At 49.8% G+C, this 6,000-nt stretch overlaps 1 protein-coding gene across 8 annotated transcripts in view; it reads left to right on the top strand.

Annotated features, from left to right (window-relative positions):
• The first annotated feature begins 2,226 nt into the window (after nt 1-2,226).
• PAG1 (phosphoprotein membrane anchor with glycosphingolipid microdomains 1) overlaps nt 2,227-6,000 on the top strand; it is a 162,293-nt gene continuing 158,519 nt past the window's right edge. For all 8 annotated transcript variants that reach the window (XR_009689562.1, XM_061123556.1, XM_061123550.1 and 5 more), the window contains exon 1: nt 2,227-2,718. The gene's annotated coding sequence lies outside the window, so the exon portion shown is untranslated. The remainder of the gene's footprint in view (nt 2,719-6,000) is intronic.

Raw genomic sequence — 6,000 nt, 5'->3', positions numbered from 1 at the left:
AATTTTTTAAAATTAGTAAAATGAGCATAAATCTTTTTTTATATTCAATTAACAAGACCATTGTGATATTTCAGTGAGGTAATGTACACGACTTGTCATACATTCATATGTTTTGGAACACTGAGCTTCACCTGATGGTACCGATCAGGAGGCCAAGTCTGGTCCTTGGTCCAGGAGACTAAGTCTTCTCCAAGTCACTTTTCCAGGACCTAGGTTGAGTCCAAGGTTTGCTTCTTCCCATGTATCCTTCCCTCTATGTGCACTATGAAACAAGCCATCTAACATTTCTTACTCCATAACTTTGCTCTCTACACCCACACCTCCCCTCCTAATAAACCTTCTTCCCAGGCCATATTTAAGCCTCCTTTAATTATATGTGTAAGCTTCCCAGGTGGCGCAGTTGATAAAGATCCCATCTGCCAATGCAGGAGACACATGAGATGTGGGTCCGATCCCTGGGTCAGGAAGATCCCCTGGAGTAGGAAATGGCAACCCACTCCAGTATTCTTGCTTGGAAAATTCTATGTCCATGGTGTTGCAAATAGTCGGACACACATACACTCACACACACACAAATGATATGTGCAAGGAATACAGCATGTGTGTTGTGTATGTAACGTGATTTATATATTTTCCCTAAGTAAAGTAATGCATAATAATTACAGAAAATTTGGACTAATCAGATAAAGCTTCAGTGGGAGTTGGGCTTGGAGCTAAACTCGGACTTGGGATTCAGACTTGGACTTGGATGTCCTGAGTTCAACACCAGGCTTGGTGCTTCCCACTTCAAAGGTCTATTCCCAACTCCTAATTGCTGGTCTAATAATCTGAAGTTTGGTTCAAACACCACCTAATCGGACTCATCAGAGTGCTCCTTAGGAATGAAATTCCAAGGTCCCACCTTTGCCCGGGGCTGAGCCATAACCACTGAAGATAAGGCCTGGAGATATTTTCAGATAGCTACGAAAGTGATTCTCATGCAGAAGGAAAACTCTGCTCTAGATTCTAGACCACACTTGAGTAGCAAAGATGGGGTGGTCCAGACCTGCAGCACTGACATCAAGAGTGCTTGTTAGAAATGAAGAACCTTCCCACAGTGCCCAAACTCACTGAATAAGAACCTGCACTTTAAGAAAATCTCCAGAAGATTCTATCACACATTAAAGGTTTAAGAAGCTCTACTGTACCTCGATCTCAACTGGGAAGCTTTGCAGCCTAATAATAGCTGGGCCCCATCCAGAGACTCTCATGTACGTTCTATTCTGGATACTGGGGTGTGGCCGGGGCAAAAGGGCTCCTTTTAGCTCAGTAAGTTATTTTAATGTACAGCCAAGGTACATTGTCCCCTAAATCCCAGCTCTTTAAGGTTAAACCATAACATGAGTTAAACTGACTTTTGCAGGTTTGCCCAGAGCCTTAAAGGATCACTTAGGGTAAACAGTAGTTTTTAAGGGACAATGGACTCTGGAGACAAACAAGTTCAACCACAACAGCTTTAGGTTCACAAAACCCCAGGCGGCTGACTTCCTGTACCTTCCCGCGGGGTAGCTGGGCGTCTCGCTCCCACCCGGCCTCGCCCGGCTCACCTCCTCCCCGCCCGTCCTCGTCCCGCCCCCCCCCCGCCCCGTCCTCGTCCCGCCCCCCCCCCGCCCCGTCCTCGTCCCGCCCCCCCCCCGCACTCCTCGTCCCGCCCCCCCCACTCCTCGTCCCGCCCCGCCCACTCCTCGTCCCGCCCCCCCACTCCTCGTCCCGCCCCGCCCACTCCTCGTCCCGCCCCCCCCCCCGCCCCGTCCTCGTCCCGCCCCCCCCACTCCTCGTCCCGCCCCGCCCACTCCTCGTCCCGCCCCGCCCACTCCTCGTCCCGCCCCCCCACTCCTCGTCCCGCCCCCCCCGCCCCGTCCTCGTCCCGCCCCGCCCCGTCCTCGTCCCGCCCCCCCCCACTCCTCGTCCCGCCCCCCCCCGCCCCGTCCTCGTCCCGCCCCGCCCCGTCCTCGTCCCGCCCCCCCCCCACTCCTCGTCCCGCCCCGCCCACTCCTCGTCCCGCCCCGCCCACTCCTCGTCCCGCCCCGCCCACTCCTCGTCCCGCCCCCCCCGCCCCGTCCTCGTCCCGCCCCCCCCGCCCCGTCCTCGTCCCGCCCCCCCTCCTCGTCCCGCCCCCCCCACTCCTCGTCCCGCCCCCCCGTGACGTGCCGCAGCCAGCCGGGCTCATGCGCAGTGGCACCTCGCGCCCCGCACGGCTGCACCGCCTCGGAGCTTGTCATTCTCCGCGGCGCGGCTGCGAGTGCTAGCTGCGGTGCCTGCTCGCCGGCTCGCTTCCCGGCGCGCCCCCGATGTGACCGACTGCTTGGGAGCGGGCTGGCGGCGCTCCCGGCAGCGGAGCCTCGGCTTTTCCCCGGCTGTCTTTCTTGTAGAGCCGCAATTCCCTCGGAGCCGGAGACACGCACCAGGGGCTCGGAGCGTCGCACTCCGGGGCGGGCGGCTGCTGCAGCGCTCGGAACCACGCGGACCCGTGTAGCTTTCGTCGTCGCCGCAGCCGCCAGGCGGTGCGCCCCGGCGATTGCCGGGCTCCGGACAGCGCGGAGCCGAGGCGGCTGGTGCAGAACGGCAGCGCCTCGCCCCGCACCCGCCGCCGCCGCAGCCGGGGCAGTGCGGGGCCAGCGGGGCTCTGCGCAGCCGGAGAGCTGTCCCCCTTGAAGGCTCCCTGTCGCCTGCATTCCAGTAAGTTGACTGTAGTTTATAAAGTTGGAGGGTGGCGCCGCGGGAAGGAAAGGTTCGTTTTTATTATCTTCACGTCGTGGGAAGCACCTTTTGTTAGCGGGGCTCCAGCTTGGGGAGTTAAGAAAGCGAAGCCGCGGACAGGGCTCGCCGGGAGAGGCAGCCGTCCCGGGCGGGCTGGCTCCAGTCTCTGCTGAACATGCCAGTTGGAAATGTGCTGTGAGAGGACAGGTGCTCCGAGGGCATTTCGCCTGCTGCTGATTGCTCATTCCGAGCTCCTTGACTGTATATGTGTTGTGTGTGTGTGTGTGCGCGCGCGCGCACAGGAGGTACGGGGGTCTTGTCACCTCCGTCCCAGGTCTTCAGGGAAGTGACTCCAGTAATATTCCTGGATGCGCTAGGTCTTCAGGGATGGAGGCTAAGTCATTCTTTCTCTGGCCTCCAGGCTTCCCGCGCATCCCACTTTCCCTCTAGGCAGAAGTTCCCAACGTTTCCCTAATTAGAGCCCAATCCTTTAGGGGAAAACAACTTAATATGTCAACCTACAGTTTTGTGCTACAGGGCAAATAAAATGAGAAATCCGCTCAGTGTTGTGTGATTCCATTTATGTAAAGAATGTGAGCAAATCTCGAAGCAGTCGTGTTCAGATGATGACACTTGGGTTTCACCCTGACTGTCCTGCACCTCTTATGTAAGCCTCCCTGCCGGATAAGTCTGTCTCTCTGCAGTGGCTGCAGCTGTGGTTCTCCATTCCATTTGTTTAAGGTCCAGCTTGAACGTATTTAATGAAAATGCTGACATGATATAGCGCCCTGCAGTCTGAAACAGAGTGCACTCTTCAGATGAGTGTCTTCTAATAGGGTGCATGCGAGGAAAAACCCAGTATATTTTTCAAGGCAGCTCCAGGAATTAGACACATAAATCATGTTTTAAAATAGCATGCATTGTGCAGGGAGCTTGCAGAGGACACCTTTGAATACAACCCCTTTGTTTTAGAAAAGTGGAAATTGTTCATGCCAGACAATTGTTGAGTCTGAAAGTTAAGTGTACTGTTAGGCTTAATTATCTTAATAAACAAAGAGCATGATTTATAGGTAGCTGCCCTGTCCTACTTTGATGGATAGAATTCCAGAATTTTTTAACCTTTCTCTCTCATCTGTTCCCCCAGAGATTCCTCTTAAGCAGAGAAATAGATTATCATCATTGATGTTTAATATTTGAGTTGATTAAATTTGTAAAAGGATAGTTTGAAATACCATACAGTACTGCAATGACTGTGAAGACATGAATATTAGAGATAAGGAGAATATTCAGATTTTTTTGGTATGGAAGTTATTAGTTTAGTAAAACAAATAACATTCAGACTGCCCCAATTTATCTTCTTTTGATTTGGACTTGTATTGCAAAACTCAGGATTGTGGTTTAATGTGAGATTTCTTTAGGTGCTCCTTAGAAAAAGAAGCACATTTATTTATAGCATTCTGGCACATGGAACAAGATGAACTAGTTGTAGGCATCTCATTTAAAAGGCATCTCATTTAAAATCATAGTATTTTAAGGAATTCTAAGAAAATACACAAAATGTTATTTCAGAAGTTGATAAGTTATTCAACACATTGTAGTTGGTGAGAACATCCATTGCTTATCTCAAGATATATATCCAAGTATAGAAGCTGAAACAGATTGACCTCCATATAGGCTGTCACATCAAGGTTGGGAGGACAGACTAGGGAGACGTGCTGCTGACTCAGGTACCGTCTGTTTGAGCCTGGGCGTGTTACCTGAACTCTGCACCTCAGTGTATTTGTCTGTAAGATGGGGATTACAGTACCCGCCTCCCTGGATTGTGATGATGATTAAATGAGTTCAAAGACGTAAAGCTGTTAAAACAGTGTCCGACTTATTAAACTGGGTAAAAGTATGATTGTTACTAAAGGAAGTGCTTCTGTGGGTACTCTTGACATTGAGTGATTGAACGACTGCCGACAGAGGTTAACAGAAGCTGTTCGCATGTATCACAGGATACAGGGTATAAGCGTTTATTGAACACCTCCTGGTAATGTAGACACCAGCTGGTATTTGACCTATCGTCTCTTTCGATTCCTTTTCAAGGTGGTGGCTTCATCTCCACTTTGGAGAAGAGGAAACTGGAACTCAGCAAGATCAAATAAAAGAAATCGCATTTGGGCTTTTAACCCATGTCTGTCTCTTTCAAACCCTATCCTTTTTGGCCCTGCTGCCTCAACTTCCAGAATGCTTTTTTCTTCTCTTCTCCTCAAATCCGCATAATAACATAATAAAATAGGTACTGTTCTTATCTTTCACTTACAGATGAGGAAATTTACATTTAGCTGTAAAGTATGCAGAGTGCTTAACTCACAGCATAGTTCTCCATGACTGGGAGCTGTTATTATTCTCATAATTATTGTTAAAAGGCTTGTCTACCTTAGCACATGATAGAGACACCAGCAGGTGAAATGGGTTTTATGCTTTGGTTTGAAGTGGATTCCATTGCTTTTTCCTTTCCTGCTCATATATTCAGAGAGTTGAGAGAAAGAGAGTGGTGTGTGACGGTTCCTGCTGGAGTCTGCCCCTCCCGGGTTTGTCTGCTGCCTGCAGATGAAGCTGCGGGATCCGCACGGCCTAGCGAACCACCGCAAGCAGGTCATTCATCTGCAATTGGCATCATCTGTGAGCATGAGTTCAGTCCTGGCTGGAGAGTACCCCTGGGGCAGAGAGAGAGAGTGTACACTTTGCTGCATATTGTACTGTTTGTTCAGAAATGGCAATAATTTATATTTCATGTTAAATAAGCATGCTTCCTCTGGGCCTTAGTACAGTGGTCGGAAGCAGTTTCAGGGGTCATGTGTGAGCTGCCCAGTCAGCCTTCCGTATCCGTAGGTTCCACATCTGTAGATTCAACTGACCAAGGGTTGAAAATATATTTTTAAAATTCCAGAAAGTTCCAAGAGGCAAAACTTGAACTTACTTTGCTCCAGCAGCTATTTATATAGCATTTACATATTTAGTGTTAACATGGCATATAAACATTGTATTAAGTGTTATAAGAGCTCTAGAGATGAGGTGTGTGAGAGAATGTACTTTAAGGTTATATGCAGATATAATGCTATTTTATATAAAGAACTTGAGCATCCACTGATTTTGGTATCCTTGGGGGTTCTAGAACCAATTGCCCATGGACTGGTGGACTGCACTTCATTAAAACTCTGGTCCACAGCCTGTTGAGCATCTTACTTGACTTCCAGAAGTTGAGAATGATTGAAA

The sequence above is a fragment of the Dama dama genome, chromosome 21 (genome assembly GCF_033118175.1).
Source record: "Dama dama isolate Ldn47 chromosome 21, ASM3311817v1, whole genome shotgun sequence".
Taxonomy (NCBI): Eukaryota; Metazoa; Chordata; class Mammalia; order Artiodactyla; family Cervidae; genus Dama; species Dama dama.
This window is presented reverse-complemented; position numbering and strand designations above follow the sequence as displayed.